Genomic DNA, 22,404 nt, shown 5'->3' on the forward strand with positions numbered 1-22,404 from the left:
TGCAGTCTATACATTTTAGACAACGTCCAGCATAATTCATCAATTTGCATGTGCTCAAATGTGTTTATCAGTAGGCTTATGTTTGCCATTAGTATCTGAAAGCCAAAACATTGGAGAATCACTGTGTCAGATTTTTGTATATACTGTCTAATGCTGCTGCCCTGATTTTATCTAATGAGATGTTCACTCATAAAGACGAGGTATGATAGAACAGGGTTTTTTGCAGATACTAGTAGCACTTTGTGTTGTACAGGTAAGCCGTAGCAATGTAGATTATAATGCTCCACAAGTTAGAAACATACTTGCTGATCAGAGGTAAAACGTTTTGAGATGTGCAAGAAATAAGCACTGTAGTAGAGACAATACATTCTGGACACAGTTTTGTTTGCCAATTCAAAAACTGTGGGTTTTGTTGCACTGCACAACGGCAAAAGGTGTGGCTGGCGAACTGATGAAACTATAAGTATGCAGTATGAGTATGTGTGTTGTACAACCGTAAAAGTAATGTTGTATATATTGTTTATTAATTTAGACTGTACGTACTGTTGTGCAAAACCAACAGTATGTTGTATCAGCAGGCTTGGTTGTACAACTGTCAGCAACCAGGAAGACCGATATATTGTTTAGCAAATATATTGGGACTGTACATATTACATTGTGTTGTGCATCCATTGCTGTGTACATACTGTCTATACCCAGCCAATTGTTGAAGATATTGGCCAGAATGCCAAAGTTTTACAAATAAAGGAAAAGAACGGAAAATGACATTGAAGTGTATGAAGAGCTGGTTTGATTTGTTATTCTGACTTGTGACAGAAGCGCTCCCAGTAACTTGATCGATGACATTAACCTGCATGCAATCAATCAGCCATTGCCTAATAAGGATTTGGCTTGTAAAAATCTATATTTTCATAACATAAACAAAAGGTCCTGTTCCATTTAATTGCTGTGAAGTCAGTGTAGTTTTATATTTAATAAGAAGGGTCACACCGAAAGAAATTATTTTCCAGTCATTAATAACCATTTCCTAATATCTACAAATACTGAGAAAAATGTTTGACACCAACTTGCCTGTGAGGGGTAGAGGAAATCTCTTATTACCTGCCTTTTTTAGGAGTGAAATCTACTAAACCCAACATTTTAAACCTTCATGGTGCAGCAGCAGCAGCAGCAGCAGCAGCAAGCCAGAGTTAAAGCCACTAGATGGCAACCAATCATAGTCCATCCTTTTGCTCTCTTTCCACTGCTTACTTGAAGTTGTCCCTTTAGAGCCATAATCCCTGAAAAAGAAGAAGGAAAACTCTTTAATTTATATCAACCACCAGGCACACCATAAAAGCTTTTAGCAGGCACTGAGCTGATGTGTCAGGTGGGTGTGGCGGGCTCATCAGCCCTGACATTTAAGTGCAGTAGTGCTCGGAGCAAAAGGGATTGTAGGATATGAGTAGATACAGATGACAAGCCCCCCTGTGAAGATGATTGCAGTGGAGTGACAAGAGGAGACCAAACAACAGACATAGCAAGGAGAAGGTGTCGGGAGGGGAGAGATGAAAGGCAAAAGAAAGAACAAGAGCTTTGAGAAACAATAACTCAACCCGGCAATTACAGCTTTGTCAGATTTTATGTTATCTTTTCATAAGGGGAGAACTTCAAAAATGTACTTAGAATCTTAAGAGTATATCGCCATTTTGAATTTATTGAAATCTTTGTAACTTTACCTTATGACTATGGAAAAATACAAATGATTGGTTTTGGTCTTAGGATTTTATATCATATTATTATTATTATTATTATTTTTAAATCTGTGGATATTTAAGTAAACCATGAGTTGGAAAACTGGTTAGCACCTGATATAGGTTAGCACCCTGCAATATGCAAGTTTTCAAATGCCTATGTAAGCAACTTTCTGATTTAGTACCAACAGTGGTGTTGTTGAAAGGGACATGACATTTTTCTGTAAAGTTAAGACATTAATATTTGCAGTATTTTGGTTGCCTCATCGCTACATTATTATTTTTTTTTTTTTTAAAGCTATTTCATATTGTCATAAAGATGAGGAAGACCAAGATGGATGCAAAGACGACAAAACAACAACAACAAAAAAAACCAACAAAACAAAACAAGAAACACTGTTACTTTATGAAATCCCTGGGAAGTGAAGTGTTCCACTTAGGAAATCACCTGGTACAGTCACCTTAACACCATGTCTTTTAATGACAAACCAGTCAAGCTGCAGTCCTAGATCCACATCCTCATTCTATGTGAGATGTACCCCACAACCAGACTGTATCAGCCCTCCAGAAGCTGAGCTACAGTATGCTAGGCCTAACCTGAGGTACTGACTTCCAGCGTTGGCTGAGCCAGTGTAGCTTTCATCCTGGATGGAGGGGTTGACAGGCCCAAGCACTCTTTCTCAATGTACATGTACTTTTGTAAGTGTTTAATACATTCAGCGAGAGTTTTGTTTGTTTGTTTGTTTGTTAGTTGGGTTTTTTTTTTAATGGCAATATTAAATGCCATTTCTGAGCCTCCTCTTTGGGAGACCTCTGCTGATCACCTGCATGCAGAGATGTCTGAAATATAGCCGCTGGCTACTGAAGTAAAACATTTTGGTAGTTTCACAGCAAACTGTAGTCTGTGCTTTTGGGACATGAGAAATGACATATGCTCAAGCCAAGCCAAGAAGTGGGGGCCTTTTCCATTCCCTTGCCCTTAAAAAGAACAGGAGCTCCTCCTGCTGGGGATGAAGGGAAAGAGAGTTTCTTTTGTTATGTTTTTGTTTTTGGTTGGACACCCTACAATTGGCAAACTGCCTGGCTACAGAATACTTTCATTGTTTTGTTACCCCCTGAGCATGATGATACTGAAGGGGTGCTTGGTGGCACTGTCATTTGTCCTAGCATCTCCTCTCTTTGAACTAGAGGGGATGGAGACTGATGCTGGATTCCATCCACCTAAGTAAGATATTGGAGTTGGGAAGTATAGTAGTAGCAGTAGTCAGAAGAGAAAGAAAAAAAAAACATATTTTTTATACTCCCTAGGCAAGTTAGAGCCACTAATACATCACAAAACTTGCAATGTGTGTGCACTCACAGATAGAAGCTGGCTGTGCATGGCTTATGTAATGAGTCACACACAACAGTGTGAGCACAGATTACAGGTTTTACAGTTTTACTGTATATGTTCACTGCTGCCATCTTGGATTGTGAAATCAGGGCTGGAAGCGCTCTCCAGCTTTCTGAGCTGGAAATCTGAGTTGAGGGGGCATTCCAGTTGCAAATTCTAATTTAGAAGTTGAACTTTCTGGCTTCCCAATTCAAATGGAAAGCAGTACGAGAAAGACCTGATAAACTGGGAACTGCAGAAGCACCTGAATCATAAACTATGAGGGCATTAGTTTACCCTTTCCATCCCTTCATGAGGTGATACAGAATACTGATTAAACGTTAGGTCAAACACTTCTTCTTACCCTCCTTTGGGCATGACAAGTTTCTTGCAGCCACCACTAGAAATAAATGCTTTGCCTCAAAGCCTTGTGGTTTCTGCCTGCCTTGGCCTCCTGAGCACATTGGGACGCAGAGGATGAAATAATAATAATAATAATAATAATAATAATGGATTGGATTTATATAGCGCTTTTCAAGGCACCCAAAGCGCTTTACAATGCCACTATCCATTCACTCTCACATTCACACACAAGCTACAGTTGTAGCCACAGCTGCCCTGGGGCAGACTGACAGAAGCGAGGCTGCCATATCGCGCAATCGGCCCCTCTGGCCAACACCAGTAGGCGGTAGGGTAAAGTGTCTTGCCCAAGGACACAACGACCAGAACTGAGAGCCCGGGGATCGAACTGGCGACCTTCTGGTTACAGATACGCTTCCCAACCCCCTGAGCCATAGTCACAGAAAGCTTCTTTCTGTCTTTCATTTTCTCCAAGACTGGGCCACAAAAGACCTTTGGTGGGACACAGCGTACGTCCATGACTCCAGCCTTCTTTGTCCATGATTGACAGGTTTAACCACAAGACTGTCCCACCAGAGACTGCAAGGCTCACCCACAGCCTTGGACTCCTCCCCAGGAAGAGCATGGAATAAGTGTATAAACCACATATATTTTATACCAGAGTACAAGGCTTGGATTCATATCTTCCAAGTCTTTTCTTGATAAACAGTGTGACAATGTTAAGGGAACATGCTGACTTTGCTGTATAGTGAGATCAATCTGCAGTAACACATAAATTATACTTCTGCGTCAGATGTACATCGTAACTTACAACATAACCGGAACCCTTTCTTCTGATGTGCACCTCCTGAGAAATGTAAATACACGCCAGGTCAACTGCTGGAAGGTGGTGTCATCCTTGTCCTCCTTCATTTTGTCTAAATTGAGGTCTGTGTTGACGTCGCCATCCAGGTTACCCTCATTTCAGTTGAGGAGTCATTCAAATGGCCGGGACACAACCAGTTCTTGCCCTCTATCATGTTTACCCATCTTGTGGTGGCTCATAGTTGATGGATGTCAGTCACAGCATTAGTGGCTGACAAGAAGGGGTCCTGCTGGGGTAGCAGCTATAACCATAGCCTGTTGGAAAAGGATGACATGTTATGCCATCTGTAGGTAGCGCTAACATCTGGGTTAAATCCAAATTGACTGTGTTAGCATGAGGGTTAGAGGCCATAACATGGCTAAACGAGTACGTCACCAAATTGCAGCTTCACATTGCTCACTTTTTCACTGTAGGAATCACTTCAAAGTTAGAACAGCTAATAATTCACATTATAACAGTCTCCTCTTTAGTTACATCTTTGCCTTTATATTCCAACATTCCCCTTCTGTCACAAAACAGAGGTCCAAAGAAAAGGGATATACACACTGACAGGGACAGATATCCCACCACCTATGGCACTGGATGTGCGTACATGCATATAAACACACACACACAGAGAAACAGACCCTTGGACACCCTGTGGCATTACAGCTCGACCTGCCACTCGGACATTCACCGAATCAGACGGACAAATCTCTAACAGACGGCTCCTGACAAAGAGATTATCACCGTGACAGGAGAAGTGTGTGCAGCTGTGGGTGGTAGAGTTTATAGCAGGAAGATGGGGGTAGGGAGCGAACTCGGTACTTTCACACATTTGGCTTCTCTGCTCTCTCTCCCTCGCACTCTCATCACACCGGCATACATAGTCAGACTTCTCTCTATATGAGTAGCAGATGCATTACCTTTCATTACATGTGTGTGTGTCCATGAACATGTGTCAGGCCAGAAGAGAGGGACTCTAAAATCAGTTAACTGTACTTTAGAGGTTCTGCATAAGAATGAGTCCAGGTGTAAGATTTGTTGTCATTTTAAACTGTGTGAGAACTTTCCTTGTATTGGTGTTATGCTATAATTCACCCTTTGTATCTTACAATTAATACAATACGAATTACATCTCCCAGCTATATGCCAGAGCTCTGTGACAAACAGGTGCGATACGTGGCACACTGTAGTCTATGCAGTAGACTCCACCCAGCCTTTTTCTGTTGCACTGCTCATCAAAGCAATTTCAAGCCAACTTAGCTTCTGAAGGAAGGATATGTTACAGTGTTGAATAAAACAACAATGTCTGCTGTAGCAATGGTGTCTGGTGCACAGCAGCTAAATCAAAGGAGGGAAAAATGTTTACCACTTTATACTCATTAAATTTGTAAGAAATAAAATAAGTACAGCAATATGAAGGCAACACAACAAAAGATTTCGGTGCAACAGGGTTAAGTATAAACTCTTCAGTTATATTAGTGTCTTACTACAGAAGTTTTAAAATTAAAATATACATTGTTCATTCTTTTTTTCCACCATCAGTCCCAAGTGCTCAACTTCAGCAGTATATTTCTGTACATACTTTATGTGACGTCAAACTTTATGGACTGCTGCAGGGTTGTTATCTGGCTCTTTAATTCAAATCTATATTAAAGTGGCATTAAAGTTTTTTAATAGTGTTGAGGATACTCAGGCTAAATCAAGGCATCAAACCTGCACTTATCCATTCGTGTAGCTAGTTTTGTGCCAGAATCATGGTCCTAAAAGGGAACAGAATCAATAAGAAATACCACACTGATGTTACTCTGCGTATTGCTTCACTCACATATAAATTTAACTGGAGAAAAGTTCATTTCATTTATAATCACAAACAATTTAACCACGAATGCCACCAATCTTTGCTCTAATTGTACAGAGAGTTATCAAGTAGCCACTGTGGATGAAATGGCTGATGGGACACAGTTTGATATTTTCAAACAGTTTTTGAACAAACCACAAATTGCTGCAATGACGGTGATATAATCATGTAATCCAAACACAAATACACTCACAAGTCAAAGGTGCCAGAGGAGGATAAGTGAAGCTCTGTAGAAAGTCAATTAATCTTTTCAGCGGTCCCCCTTCCCTCCGCCCTGCTTAAAAGCTTCATTTACCTCCTATGGAGAAGAGATAGAAACACCATTAGTGAGATGATGGCAGGACTGGAAAGGGGAAAGGAGAATCTCACAGTTGGATGAGCTGAAACAGTATAGGCCCCCATCTCCTCAAAAAGTGTGTGTGCGCGAAAAAGGCGAGAGCATCTTCTGCATGGGTGAGCTCAATTAGGTTCCATCTTGATTATCAAAGGTAGTGGTGTACAACTTTTAAGGCGGAAGTGTGCCTCAAATCCTGGTAATGGCAAAGGGTGGGCCGACCTGCAGAGTGAAGCAAGAGTTGGACTGATTGGAGTGGAGATGTGACTGAGGTTGGGTTTTTTTTGTTGGACAGAGGTGCTATACAAGGTGTACATTAGGGAATAACACCCTAACCACTATTTCCATATCTAAAGTAATGTGCGTGTGTGTGTGTGTGTGTGTGTGTATGACAGTGAGAGAGTGTGTGGCATTCGAGCCCAGCTGGATAAGTGATATTCATGTGTGTTTGCATGCACGCGTTTGGGTGTGTGAAATGCCAGTGAGCATATAGGCTTCGCTTGACTGAGCTCGGCTGGCTGCTGGGGCACAATTGGGGGGCTCTCTGTGTAAAGAGGTCAAAATACACACACATACAAACAACAGTGAGGAAGTTTGGCTGAATACGCAAGGCTCTGATAATCAAACAGTATGCAAATCAGCCAAATCCTATGCAGAAACAAACAATATGCCATATGAATCTAAGATTACAAATACACTACACTATGAACGATTCCAAACCTCACATTACTTATATATGTCACAGTGTTGCCACATTAGTCTGTATACATCTTGACATTTAAATTCAAGCCACCTGAGCTCGCAAGTTTCAAAATGATGTACGTCGAGGTGCAATATGTTTTCCTCCTCTCCCTGTTGATCGTAATTACTGCAGATCTGATCTCAGGGCTGTAAGGTTTTACTTGGGTTAATACACTTGCTGGCAGAAGAAGGTCAAGTTAAATCAATAGTAAGAGCATAGGCAAACCCTGGGCTGAAGTCTTGCAGGGATAACTACAGGCAGGAGGCCAAGTCCCCATCTTCTTAATTACAACCAGCTTCTAGTGCTGACCCTGAAGACTTCTACAAGTCAATAACATGCACACAGTTCAATATGTGTTCTATTACTTGCACCGTATAACTCACACTCCTTCAGGGACAACGGGCCACAGGCTGACTTGAAGATCTGTCAAACTAATCATTAAGGAGTTTGGAAAAGACAGTGCTGGTTTTCCTTTATGCAGCATTGTCTCTGCATGCCCTCCCATGTGAATGTGTGCATGGTTCAATGTGTCTCTGTGCCTGTTTTCACTAGTCTAGTGTGTAAACAAATGTTTTGTCCCAGTTAACTAGGTCCCAGTCAGACCAAACCCATTTGGCATTGGTCCACTGATGCTGGTGTGTGCATGCATTCAGGCTACGGCAATATATAGATATATGTGGGCATATGTGTGTGTTGTGAACATGGCAGCCAGGGGGATAGCATGCTGCTGCTGCTGCTGACACTGGGCCTGTCTGCCTGGTGTGCCCCTTTCTGCACCAGTAGAGCTGGCACTACCTCCTGCCTCTGCCCAGCGCGCCAGCTGGGCGCTACCAGGAGAGGCCCTGCAGAGAGAGGACACAGGTCAGCTGTGACAGAGGGATGCAGAGAGAGAGAGGTGTGGAGTAAAGGGGAAAGGTTTAGATACAGAGCGGGGATAGAGGGATACAGCATAGTCATAGAAAGTTAAAAGAAGACTGAATACAAAGCAAATAAATATTTCACTATTAAACAATGACATTATGATGAAAATGGGTTGTCATTATAGGCATAAGATGACCTTTTGTGTTTGTCTTGTGACATGTGTGTGAGGTGGGATTCACTTCAAAAGTCTGATAGTTTAATGTAAACCACTTATATACATTCTGAACACCAATTTGAATTTTATACCTGAAAAGTAGCATTTACTTCCACTTTTTCTTGCCCAATGTCAAAAGGTGGATTCTGAGAAAATCAGATGTGTCAGCATTAACCATCTAACAGTTTGTAACCTTTCTGGTTCTTTTAATGACATATCATTTAGATGCATTTGATATTTGCATACGGGACTTGGACGCTGTATTACAGTCTGTGGTTCTGCAGTCATTTTGTTGGAGTGTCCAGGTTATTATGTCAGAACGGTCAAATGAATTTACAATATAATTTGTTCCTTGATTATGTGATTTTTAAATGTTTTATTTTATCAAATTACACCACACTTAATTACCATTTCGAGACATCTATAAATATTAGTGTCAACTTTTCAAACAGACATTTTCTACAAATCAATTAATAAATGTTAACTACTATTTCATTGTTTGGTAATAGTACATAACTAAAATAAAATTAACTATGAATTAACAAGGTTTTTCTCAACACAATAGTGCATACATTCACTTTGGACCAGCTGCCCGAGAGATGTATAGTATTTGCTTGAATTTACTAAGATTACAATTTATTCTACAAGGTGAAGAAAAAAATTATATAAAACTTGCCAAGATATTTCACAATCATATCTCATGGCTGTATTGCCTTGTATAGCTTTCTTTATAGGCTTCTTGTTCTTTAGAAAAAACAAAAGCGATAAACTTTTTTTTTACCAAAATCTTTATTCTTTTTATTTTTTTTAACTTTAGCCACTGTAGTTAACTAAGCTGACTGGTTAAGTGAGCTTCACTTGGGATATTTTAATCTAGACGCTGTGTTTCTGTGACATAATGACTCTTTCCCAGCACTATTACTCAATTAGAACAATTTCATATCATCTTTTTTGTTTGCAGCCTGCAGCGAGGTGCGACAAATGAGTCTTCTCGGTAACAGATGACATAAACTAAGGTTGGCAAAGATATCCAAATTGTAGCTATAAACAAAAAGTATGTGTCTATTCTATGCTGGCACGTTCAAGATATACACATGAAAATAAAATAAGACATACGAGTTCATTTGGTTCCTGTGAACACCTTAAGATCAATGAGGCTCTGTGTTTCTTGGTTTGCTCATCCATGTGTAAATGAGACTATTTGCATTGTACAGTGATTAGGGAAATTAGAGACCTGCTGAGGGAAATCACATTGCGTGCTCAGCCACAAGGAAGTAGGGTTATTGCTGTCTACAACTGTCAGACACTGACACTAGGCTTTGGGACTTTTCCATATGGCATGAGATAATATTCCTGGGAGGCAGAAGGTGAAACCCCTTTTAACAGTTGATTCCCCTAAAATTTTATCTTCCTGCTGATAATCTACTGCACTCTGGTCAAAGAACCAAAGTCATGTTTTAAAACTGCATAGGTCTGAAATGAAGAGGAGTACATTTTCCAATTTTTTCTTTCAATCAGTCAGGAATCAGTCAGTGCAAGACATCTTTTAAAGTCACTGTCATCTGCTTGACTCTGACCACCTACATTTATTCACAATGTTTACCTAGAGGCCCGCACAGTTTATCTTGTACAGCCTCACAAGATTTTGTGAAGTCAGCCATATAAACAATGTAAGCTATCACAAGGAAATACATAAATTACATCAGTTTTTTTAAAGATAATTTTGATTAGGGCTGTGATGGGTGTTAAAAGGTGATGAATGGCAAAGCTGGGCGATTATTAGAACATCCATCCTTTGCAGAACACTTTCAAAGCTGCACATACATATTATCTGCATTTTATAGTGTGAAATACTCGTTGGTTATTTGTGAATTGTACTCACCTGTGATGTATTGCAAAAAAAAAAAAAAATGTGCTGAGAATATATTAAGCATTACCTTAGAAATCAAACTTATGTATAGTTCCATTGCTTTATCTTTCAACGTGCCCAATTACTCCATCAAAAGAAGTAAAGCTTAATGATCCTGACTGGGACTTGGGTGGCAACACCTTTGTTCCCCCGAGTCAAGTCACAAACTAATGAGTTTAACTGGATGGTAAATAACAGCACAGGCATGTCAAAGGTCTCTGACCTTTCTACTCGAGATTTGCAGTGGACTACACTGAACAAACCCTTTCAAGGTCCTGCAACCTATCATTAAGAAGAGCAGCTTAGACGAAAGCGCCAGAACAACAACAACAACAACAATAATAAAAAAACAAACATTTTCTCTTGTTGTTTGCTTTCTGTGCTTCTGTGCCATCCTGAGGGAAGTTAATGGGGCAAAACATTTGCTGAGTAAATCATTCACTGAAAATGACAATAGAGACAATAAAATAAAAGCTCTTTGTGTAAACTGCGAAAAAAATAGGAACGCTAATAAAGAACGCCTTGTTTTTGAGAGTTAGGCTTAGAACAAATGTATTCCTGGTCGCTTAAAGGACAACATCTGGTCTTATGACTTTCGTCACTATGCTATAATTAGGGCTGAACGATATATTGCATTTGCGATAATATCGCGACATGATCAAGTGCAATTTTCTAACCGCAAAGGCTGCGATTATACTCTGGACATGTCCAAATTCATGGGCTGCATTTGTAGACCGATTACGTCACAGCGACGCGCCGAAGGCTGTCCAAATTACTACCATATCCCAGAATTCATAGCGCGGCCCAGCCAAACTCCAGTTTCCAGCAATGGCGGCCGCTACTAAGTTTTAAAATTACTCATACTAATCTTTCTGGGTCACAAAATAAACTTTTAACATATTTTCAGGCGAGAAAGTAGCTGTGTAAACATCAAATATCTGCTCGGTTTATCAAGATATCCCATATTTGCAAAAGTGCTTCGACGTTTTCAGAGGCGTCTGCTACCCTCCGGCTAGCTCGACAGCTAGCCGGAAGCTCGAGGGTTACTGATGCGGCCGAGAACGGCACAACTCCCGGCACATCATTTTCAGATCACCGCGGAGTTTCGCTGCTCGGGTTAAACGTAATATATAAGTCACTTAGACAACCTAAAAATGTTATTGTTGGGCTTTTTTCAGTGTTTTGTTTGTTCGTGAGTAAATCGGTTTGGCTGAGATTAAAGTTATTAGATTAGATAAAATAAAACTTTATTAATCCCCCGGGTGGGTTCCTCCTTGGTTTTCACACAGCTGAATAAACATCAAACAGAAAACTGATTAAACAGAAGTATGAGACAGTCGAGAATTTACACCAGTGTCTGGTTATATTTTAGATAGCAAGAAGCAGACGGCCGAGTTTATTAAACTCCACCGAGACAGCGGTGACGCTAATCAGAAGGCTAGACCGTCTAATTTCACGCCTTTAAATTTTAAAGGCGTGTTTGTGTGTGTGTTTATACAATTGCTATTATGTTTGCACTTTATGTGTAATGTTACTGACTGCAGAGATCAGTAAGATGTGTGTATTTTTTATTTATTAGTTTTATTTATTTAATATTATTTTTTAATTGAATGACTGTCTAGTAGTTCACAGATGTCGAAAAACTGAGTGTGGTAAAGCCACTGATTTTTTTTTATGTATATTTCTGCAATCTGCACATTGTACTGACTTTCATTTTAATGTTTACACCAGGGTTCCTTGTCAGCACTTTATGCTCAGATGTTTGTAAGCTAAAAATAAACTATTGTGTATGTTCAAATATACTGTTGTGATTGAAGAAGTTAAATAAAAATGTCAGTCATCAATTCATGCATCACCTCATGTGATCATAACAGAGGAAAGAACAGTTTAAAATTAATGTAATATAGTATTGGCCATACTATAAGATGTATTGCTTGTCTTTGTTTAATAATACAGAAGACAAAGACCTCAAAAAATAATCGCATATCGCATCGCAATCGCAATATTGGGGCAAAAAATCGCAATTAGATTATTTTCCATAATCGTTCAGCCCTAGCTATAATGTAGCGTAGCTCAAAGCCCAAATCTACTGGCTTTGACATGAAAGACCTGCAGGGCTATCCGTTAAGTAGCGGAATCAGTGGGATGAAGTCATTACACCAGTATGAGAGACGGAGCCTTGATACCCTCACCTTCTTTCTCCTTCTACTCCCAACCTCCTGCCCCACCACAGACACCCTCTGAACACCCCGCCCCAAGTCCGCACCTTTTCCAAAGCGTCCTCTCTCCCGCCCCCTTTCTCCATGGGCCCTGGGTCTCTGGCTGGCACAGCTGTGCCGGGAGCCGTGCTGTCACAAGCGGTTAGGGTGACAGCCACTCACACTTCATAATGTCCCTCTCACAGGTCACCGAGCGACAAGCTGGGTCACCTCGCTCCAGCAGGCAGCCCCAGGGGAAGCAGAGTGCCCCCGCCACCTCCACTACCTCCCCAATCCCTCCCTCACCCACCATCTCCCCATCAAATCCCCAAACCTTCCACCCTCCTATTGCCCAGAAAAATAGAGAGACGGGGGGTTTGGGGGGGGGGGTCCAGGTGGAAGGACCTATTCTGAAGGGATGGTCCACGAGAAACTCTCCATGCTGGAGACTATGCCAGGCCCGTGATTACAGTGGGCACTGTTAGTTCCTCTGATAGGGATGAAGCTGGCAGCATGGGTTAGGGCTTGTATCTGCTGTGTAGATGGTAAGACCTCAGAGGAACATGATGATGCACTGCTTTTCTGTAGATCTTATGGCTGCCACAAAATCGGGTATCAATGCAGCAAAATAAATCAAGATCAAATATATTTTAAAGCTTTATTCTTTGAATTATAGAAACCACAAAATCTTAAATATAAACTTGACTTTCTTGCCATACTCCAGATGGGTGAAAGCATGGTATGAACTTTGTAAATGGCCATAGGAGAGCACCATATGCTCCTCATGTCTGCCATCCAACTGTCATTAATGTGCATTATCTGTGCTCTCAATCTCATTGTCTAACCTAATAGCAATGCAAGTCAGTAGAGACAACATTAAGATTCACATTATTGGGCCCATGCTGACACTCTCTCTAATTGGGTTGCCATTTTTACCTAATGCACAGCTTTCAGGTCATCACAATTAAAACTGTCTGTCTGAATATGTCACGCGAATTAAGTGGCTCTTTCTTAGATTCAGAGTATCTAGAATATTCATATTGCATTTAAATGCCATTTTCCTTGTCTTTAAAAAGATGTTAAAGCAGATTTAAAATATACATTTGACATACATGTACTTTAGATATGAACTGCTAGAGCAACACAAAGAAATTGAGAACAACAACTAAGCAACGAGTTGTTCATAGAAATATTTTCCTACTTCACGCACTAACAAACGACAAGTTAAGCATGTGAATTTAGGGGGCAGATAAGCAAACTGGATGCAGCGCCTAGCGTTGGCTTCAGCTGTGAGCGAGAGGCCTCGTACCCAATTCCCCTTATTCAAACAGTCACACCCAGAGAGCGGTTAATTCACTAAAGGTGCACATACACCCACTGAACAATGTGTAGCAATTAATTTCGCTCTCCCTCCCACATCTGGCGCTTCGGTGTGACCCTGCCTCTGCTGCGCTGTGTCAGTCAGGCTAGGCAAGGCTCTGTAATTTCACACGTAAAGGACCCCAATGAAACGTGAAAAGAATATGTGGCATTGTTAAATTGCATTAAAGAGTTTAAAACAGTTGATCTGTGCCCCCCCACCCCCCCACCTTCTTCCAGAGAAAACAAAGCAGTAGATGTGATCAAATGCTCACTGATGAGATGTGACATAATGCAATATGCACAGAGGATGCATTTTCACAAAGGGGAAAATTTCATTACAGGCCCCTCTGCAAACAGGATAAACACCTTGGAAGAGAGAGAGAGGTACGATGCCACAACAGGGGCCACGCTAAAGGGACCGTCAGGCCTCTCCAGATCTTGGACTAATTGCCTGTCAGGTATCAGGTTCCATGGAGAGATTCAAAATACCTCGGAACTTGGAATTTGCTGCAGTAAGGTGTACGGCTTATTTAGCGAGTCACAAACACACAGCAGCAGCAGCAGCACAGATTCCAAGTTTTACAGCTTCATTACTGTTTATGTTTGCTGCCGCCATCTTGGATTGTTAACTCGTGGTTGCTGGGGCTGTTCCAACTTTCCGAGTAGGAAATGCAAGTTGAGGAGGTGTTCAAGATTCATATTCCAAACTCGAACTCGGAAATTCCAACTTCACATTCATTCTGGAACCCACTATTATTGTGCGTTTTATGTCACTGAAAATATTTAACTTTTGGACTTTGGCAAGACAAAGGACTTTTAAACTCTACAGAGCGATGGGGTTTTTTTGTGATTTTTCTGCAGTATCACCCTTTTTCACAGTCATGTAACTTTATGGAAACACTCACGTCATGAAAGGCAATACATACATTTTCTTTGTTACAAGGAAACTTCACATCGTGGCCTCAACCACAGCTCTAGGATTCCATGTTTTAAGCCATTTCTACTGTTTTCTGGTATTATTTTGAGGAAGATTGTTCAGGCATTCATTCGATACTGGAAGTGCACACAGGCAGGAAAAATGGGTTAAAAACTGAAACTGAAAGCTCACTGCTGAGAGAATGCTACTGAGGTATGCGCTCCAGACACTCAACCACTGGGCCACCCCCTTTTTTCAGGCATTTAATAATGTGAATTGAACAATCTATCTGAACATAAGATGAGATTTACAAATGTACTATTTGGTTACACACAAACTTTAATCATTGGTTATTATTCATCTCTTTCCTACAGTGTGTCTTTTGTCCTGTCTTTCTCCCCTCACCCCCAAGACCTGACTGTGCCCGTTTCTGCTGGAGGTTTATTCCTGTTAAAACCGAGATCTTCCTTCCCGCTGTCATCAAGTGCTTGTTCACAGGGACTCATCTGATTGTTGGGGTGTTCACTGTATTATTGTCTTTACCTTACTGTCTTCGCCTTGAGGCAACCGTTTCTGTGATTTGGAGCTATAAAAATAAAACTGAACTGAATGAATGAACAAGCTCATGCTTCTCTGTTTTGTTGTAAATTTTCAGTTGGCTAAATTTTCAAAGATGGCAAAAAGTTCAAAAGCTAAAAGCATCATAAAGACGTCCTCCCATTCATGCAAAACTGGAGAATTCTACACTGTTCTTCTTCCTTACAACTTATCCTTAGCCTCGAACACACCATCCTCTCCTCTACTCCCCGATTGCACCACCTCTCTGTCTCTCTCTCTTTCTCTGTGCCACTGTGCCAGTCACCACGCTCTAGGGCTCTGGAGATATTTCAAACATATCTGAGAAATCAATCTTACAGCAAACTGAAGGAAAACATCGAATGTCATTGAGCAATAAGTATGAAGCCTGTCAGAGGTGGAGCTGAGAGCTGGGCCTGCGGCAAGTAAGGCCTGCCAGTATCCCAGTGAGAGGCCTCGTCAGCTTGGCCCCCGTGCCTCTTCCCATACACACATTCACACACACAAGCGTACATGTGCGTGCATACACACACACACACACATCTGACAAAGACAGTTACAATGTCGTTATACTGTTTTTGATTCACACTGCTTCCTCTTACTTCACCTATCTTACTTCTGTCTGTCCAGGATATTTAAAAAAAAAAAAAAAGTGTGCATTTATATTGTGTATTAGATACAGACAGAAAACATGGAGAGAGACAGCAGGGGTACGACATGTAGCAAAGGTCAAGCCAGCTTGCTAAATACAAAAAATTAAAACCATGCAATAATTAGAATTCAAATAATTGATAAGCTATTACTTTAATTACCGGTCATTATGGCAATCATTTTCTTGTTTTGTCACAATCCATTTCCGTTCCACAGGTGCACGATGGCATCTTGCATCTCATATGATGAAAACCCAAACAAATGATATTCAATCTAGTGTCACAGGAAGATTTTTTTTTTTTTTTTTTGCTATGTTGCTTTAAAAGAATTACACGATTACTGGATTATCAAAATTGTGTGATAACTTAATCAAGCTTGTTCCACTTTCAAATACAGCTATTTGCTCCAAATTGATCTGTATAACAATTACACAATCAAATTTATTACCCGCTCATTTAGCAAAATCTGACTAAATGATTGTATGCCAGCAGCGATTTCAAAAAAATAAATAAATCAATGGGTCTTTGATCCTTCTCACAGAATACAAGATGCTCTGAAACTGTACGTCCTCCACTATGTGGTTCAGGGTAACCCTTTGCATCTAGCTGAGAGGAGAAAAAGATACAGGCCAACAGAAAATGAAAACACGAGAGAGGAAGACAGATTTCAGTAGGCAGGAGGGGAGAAGGGCAGCAGATAAGGAGAGACTCAGCCCAGATAGACAAGTGAAAGGAAGCAGAAGTTGATGAAACAAGATGTCACCACTGATGGGTCATTACACCCAAGTAAGCATGGGACACTAGCTGAGCTTGCACTGCCCCCACCCCTCACCACCACCCCTTCATCTTTTTTTTTTTGTCCCTGAGCAGACAGTAACTACTTTATTGCTACTGCCTCCTCACTATTACTTTTCAGGCTCTGTGCTGATTATCCTCTCGGTACAACAAATCACTGCAGCTCAGTGTCGCGGCACTCCAAATTGGCCCGCTTATATTTGCGTACAGATGTGTTTACATCCCCAGGTCAATTGAATTAGGCCTTATAATGAGCCTGGGTGCTGAACAGCTAGCATGCCTGAGCACACTGGGGCATGAACAGGCGCAAATCAGGTGAATCCAGTTAAGAGAGTTTACACTTAACATCACATGCACCCAGTATTTGTCTCGCCGTCTCTTGCTGCACCCATCCTGTTGCTCATTATTATGACTCCAAGCCTGAATGATGATCAGGGCAACAACATCTATGCAACGCCACATCAACGGGTTGAGGGTGTGGAATCAAAAAGCAACACTAATCTACAAATCCCCAGTGTGAGAGTTTGATAGTAAAGCTCAACCATTACTTGTTTTAAAGCTTACTCATTATTTAGCCTTCTTATCACACAGCCACTGGTCACATCACAAAGATGAGCCAGTACGGATGCAGAAAGTGATATGTTAATGTAAGGAAGAACACTGAATGAACAAATAACACTGAATTATTCAAAAATATGCCTAAATCTGAGTGCATGAGGGATGAATTAGTGATCTGCCAGTGATTTAGAATGATAATGAAATGTTTGTTTCTGGTGATGGACAGGGTAGCCTGGGTAAGTGCTGTGATGTGAATATGACAGTTGGATCTGAGGTCCTTGAGCTGTTCAGTGACAGGGAACAGAGAGGTCATCATTATAGAAAACAGAAAGAGCTGCTTGACCTTGAAAAGTAAGGTTATATGCGTGCTTACTGTCTTGCATCAGCCCCCATAAATACACATACATATTTTTATTATTGCACCTGAAACAAATACAATGTAAACACATCATTTAAAAGTTTAATGATAAGCATAATTTACAATTAGTTGAGTTACGTCTCAAAATATGTTGATGTAGAGGGAAATGTATTAGCCTGCAGTATAGATGAGCCAATTATTTTAACACAGAAATAAACCTGGAAGCTCGTGCAAAGAAAAAAACAAAACAAAATATGTATATATATATATATATTCTGAGCCTCAACGGTCACCATCAATCAAATACAAAATACCAAACTAATGTAGTCAGTATTAGAGAAGAGTTTCAGGTTTTTCACACATGAAGTGATGGAAGAGCCCAGAGGGATCTCACATCAGTTTCCATGTGTGCATGTAGACTAGTGAGTGGAACTAAAACCAGGCTTGCGAACCAACGCGTCCTGGCTCCACTGGGACACACATAAGCGACAACAACAGCCGAATTAACCATGCACACTGCAGACGCCAGCGCGCTGAGCTAATACCAGCGAGCTGTGTGCTCAGTCAGCGGCCTCGGGTCCACTCTGGTCCACTGATTCGAGGGACTACGATGAACCGTCATGCAGCTATGGTTCTGCGCCGTGAAATTTGACCGGGGTGTGAAGGTGGAAAAACCAAATAAGCATGATGCTGAAATACAGTATCACGCTTTCTCACCCCTCTCACGCCCGTCTCTCAACACTGTCAAACAAGATAAAGTGGAAAATTGTACATGATCAGAACGGTCTTGATTTCTTCATTGTGACTAATGTGCCATTGGCTCTGGCTTGTTTGAACTACCGTCTCCTTTATCTCTAGCAGTTTAAAAAGAATAAAACAGTTTTAAAAATCTGGTTTAATAAGTTCCTTCTTACTTTTCCCAGCATTTTCTATTTCAATTAACAAAAGGTCACATTTCACACAATACCCATTTTGTTTTACTTTCCTCACAAGTAAATCCCTTCTCTATTTCCTTGTGTGTTATTTTTTTACATTTACTTCAACAAAACGCAACCGAGGATCACTTGGCACTTTTTCCCCCCCTGTCCATCAGAAATCTTCTCTTGACCCTGGACATGTTGCTGCCTTCATGCTGGTAACTCTAATAACATCCGATCCACAGAGAGCAGACCAACACTGCTTGAGCCACTCAAACACAGGCACACACAAAGCTCCGTGCACCCTTTCTGCAGCATTCCTGTAACACTGATAACCGAGTTCATCTCTTTGCTTTCCTCATGTGTACTGCATAAAGGTCATAAATGCATTAAACTAACATTTGCACAGGCAGGAGGACACACACATACACACAAAGAGAACTCACAGGGGTATTAAAGGACCCCCCACTCTCTAAAATAAATAAATAAAATGCACCATGAAGAGAAGACAGCACAAACAAAGACACTTCTCCCTATTACCTGGACCTTGAGGGGCCTTGGCTGCCTAGACGGCATCTGAAGGTGGAGCCTCCAGTCTTAGTATCCACGACCACAAACACACACAAAGCGGCTGAAACAGTCAACTTGGGCTGGCAGAGAGCTGGTCTCAGCCACTCTCACCACACCGGGCCTAGTTATACTCTGTCTGTGTGAGGTACACTGATTACTGATATTACACGCACACGCACACACACACACACACACACTACCTTCACTGCAGGGTATGTGTAAACTCACCATGCAGAAGCAGGTCGCTGCATTAAACACAAGCATATGCTAGCAAGGAGTCTTACTATGATCTTGCACACAGCACTCCACTAGACTGGGCTTCAACACGCTACACTAGTCCGTATTCCACTGCATTACATTGGGCAGGCTAACGCTAGCTCACGCACTGCCACAGTGTTAACAACCGCTCGGTCCTTGCTAGCAGGTTGCTAAGCTAGGCTAAAGCAAATCAAGGCCTCCTGCAGTCATTGGTGTGAGAGCCCATTTTCACAGTTCACACCCGACCTGCTAATGGCTGATCATTCATTCACGCTCTCTGTTGATTGCACAGGCAGGGGGTTGGCCAATCGTACAGTTCGCTAATGTACCGTGCATAGTGAGGATAATCGGCGAGAGCAATAAGCATGTTAATGTTCTGTTGGCCATGAAAACTGAGGTCTGGTAATCTGGGAATATTTTATGAGCAGGATCATCTCAAGAGTTGTGTTTGGTTCGGAACTACAGGTCGGGGCAGCAGAAGATTCATTCATTCATAAAAGACAAACTTGTTCAGTCCGCGGTGTTTAAGGGACCACATTCCTTATGATAATGTTACAGTTTAAATCCATGTACCGTGTCGTCCAGCAGTGGTTATATCGGAAATGCTCAGTGCAGATGCAGACCTCTGAAATGAAATGCTTTAATTCTGCATGCCCTGAAGGCAAGCAGAAGAACTGTTTGAACTTGAACATGTACATGTTTTGGATAAACTTTTTGGATAAACTTTATAATATCCGAGTGTATGTTGATATTTGATTACTGCTGAAACTGTAACAGCACAATAACACGGTATGTCCTAAAGACGTGACCTTGCCATGACCATCAGGATACTTTGAAGGCACAAACTATGACATTAATGTCTAGCACATTTGTACTTATTGATCCTGATTTTTTTTAATGCTTGACACATTGTTATTCTTTAACCTCCTAGGACCTGGCGTCTACATATGTGGACATCACATTTTGGGTTATTTAGACCAAAATACTCCATTTTGCTCTACAAGGGCCTGATATTCACTCACGAGGACATTATACTGCTACTGGTCTATCGAAATTTTAAACGAATATCCTCATATGTGGCTCTCATTTTTCTTAGAAACAAAAAATCAGGTAAAAAAAACCCAAACAAACAAAGAAAGTAATTCTTTGTTTTTACATTCATCGGGCCCCAATATGTACAAAAATATCAAAGAGTTCGGGTCTTAGGAGGTTAATACTATTTGTGTCCAAATTTGAGGTTAAGACATGAATGTGTAGGCCTGGGTAAAACACAAACTGGATGGATAAAATCAACGAAACATTGTCCCAGTCTGGCCACAATAGGGGCTCATGCTGAAGCCACTTTCACAACTAAATTAGACTAAACATCAGGTTGAGACACGCAACGCTTACTGACTGACACTGTTCACAATTATCATTCATTTTTCATAGAGCACTAACTGAACAAGGACATGAAATCAGCTAACATAGTGTAGAGCTGTATCATCTCTATTGTCCAGGCTCTAATGAAGGATTTCATATTCAAAACAGATCTCCTTCATATCAAATCTTTTTTTCTTTTTTGCAGCAGTTTTAATCAAATCATAAACCAAACAACCTTGTGTCCTTAATTGGACTGTCATTCCCTCTCTTACAGAGACACATTTGTATGAAAATTTTAATGTTTTTTGTCACAATGGAAATTGGTTACTTGCTGAGAAAAACCCTTCTAAAACCATCACCATGTAGCTGAAAAAAGAAATCTTTGTATGACAGTCAGTAATTCTAATTATGTTACTAATTAGTGAGCAAAGGCAGAGAAACTAAGTCTGAAGTAAAAAGAAACCTCACAAATAAAACACTTTATATATTAAGGCAGCATGCTTCGGGCAGTATATAGATTTGAACAAGGGAAGCACATTTCACTCCCTATAATTAATATTAGTGTACACAGAGGATTAATGCACACATTCACTTTTACTGTATTTAGAAATTCTAATTGACGTTAGGCTTGTATCAGTTTAGCATTTTCTGTGTCAGCAAAGAGCTGTGAGGCATGCTGACGTGAACCATGTTGCATCTGCCTCCCTCACAGGTTTTTCACAGTGCATTAGGAGAACCTTGCAGAATTAGTCTTTGAGATCACACTGCATTTTCTGTGCGACTACACATCCTTACCCTGTGGATGAGCTCAACTCTCCTACTCTGTCCATCTGGATATCCCAACTTATCCCAGAAAGTCCAGTTCTGCCAAACATGACAAACTTCGTCTACTAGATTGGATTAAAGCATGAGAGGGAGCATGCAGCCAAGGCCTTAGACTTAAATGCTCTCCAGGCTAAAAAGAGAGTGATAGAGTTAGTGCCAAGGAAGCATAATTAATGTTCTTAATTGGGTCTTTCCTTACAGTGGCGAATGATAGTGCACTCATAGTTAGCCATGGCTCCAGGGCCACTGCCATGCGCTCTTAGTGACGTGCGTCCTGTGCTTGTCTGATCTCATACACTTGCTGGCCTCGTCCTGCAAGAATTTAGACAACGCTCAACTGTGGGCAGAGGAGGAGATAAATACTAATGCACATATGTTTCGTGCTTCTCAAGCAGGTATCATCCCCCCTCATCCCTTTATTCCAGCTGCTGAATGATGAAGTGAGTCATAACAAACCCCCTCTGTGTCCCATCTGATTTGGCCTTTGTCCACTACAAGATTTACTTAACCTCCTAAAGCTGCTCTCCCCCAGAGGTCTTACTTACAAGCACTCTCCTCCTCTCTCTGACCGCTGGCTTAGTGACATCAGATGGCCAACGAGGTGTAAATCCGCTGCCCTTAAAGAAGTTAAGTCAGGTGTAACACACAAGCCTGTTTGGTAGAGGAGAAATTGCCAAATACATTATTTTGTGCTGAGAGAGCATGTGCGAAAAATGTATGCATGCATAATAGATAGATAGATAGATAGATAGATAGATAGATAGATAGATAGATAGATAGATAGATAGATAGATAGATAGATAGATAGATAGATAGATAGATAGAT

At 41.0% G+C, this 22,404-nt stretch overlaps 1 long non-coding RNA gene across 2 annotated transcripts; it reads right to left on the reverse strand.

Annotated features, from left to right (window-relative positions):
- Positions 1-1,215: 1,215 nt before the first annotated feature.
- Positions 1,216-19,659, reverse strand: LOC102209304 (uncharacterized). 2 transcript variants are annotated; one of them, XR_312056.1, is made up of 4 exons: positions 19,362-19,659; positions 6,367-6,471; positions 4,277-4,584; positions 1,216-1,280 (listed from the first exon to the last, which is right to left on the reverse strand). It is a non-coding gene; the product is annotated as an uncharacterized LOC102209304 (long non-coding RNA). The 2 variants fall into 2 exon arrangements; XR_312057.1 differs by lacking the exon at positions 6,367-6,471 and having other exon boundaries at positions 19,362-19,656.
- Between the last annotated feature and the right edge of the window lie 2,745 nt (positions 19,660-22,404).

This window comes from Pundamilia nyererei, unplaced genomic scaffold (assembly GCF_000239375.1).
Source record: "Pundamilia nyererei isolate P.nyererei 1_Seehausen unplaced genomic scaffold, PunNye1.0 scaffold00166, whole genome shotgun sequence".
NCBI lineage: Eukaryota > Metazoa > Chordata > Actinopteri > Cichliformes > Cichlidae > Pundamilia > Pundamilia nyererei.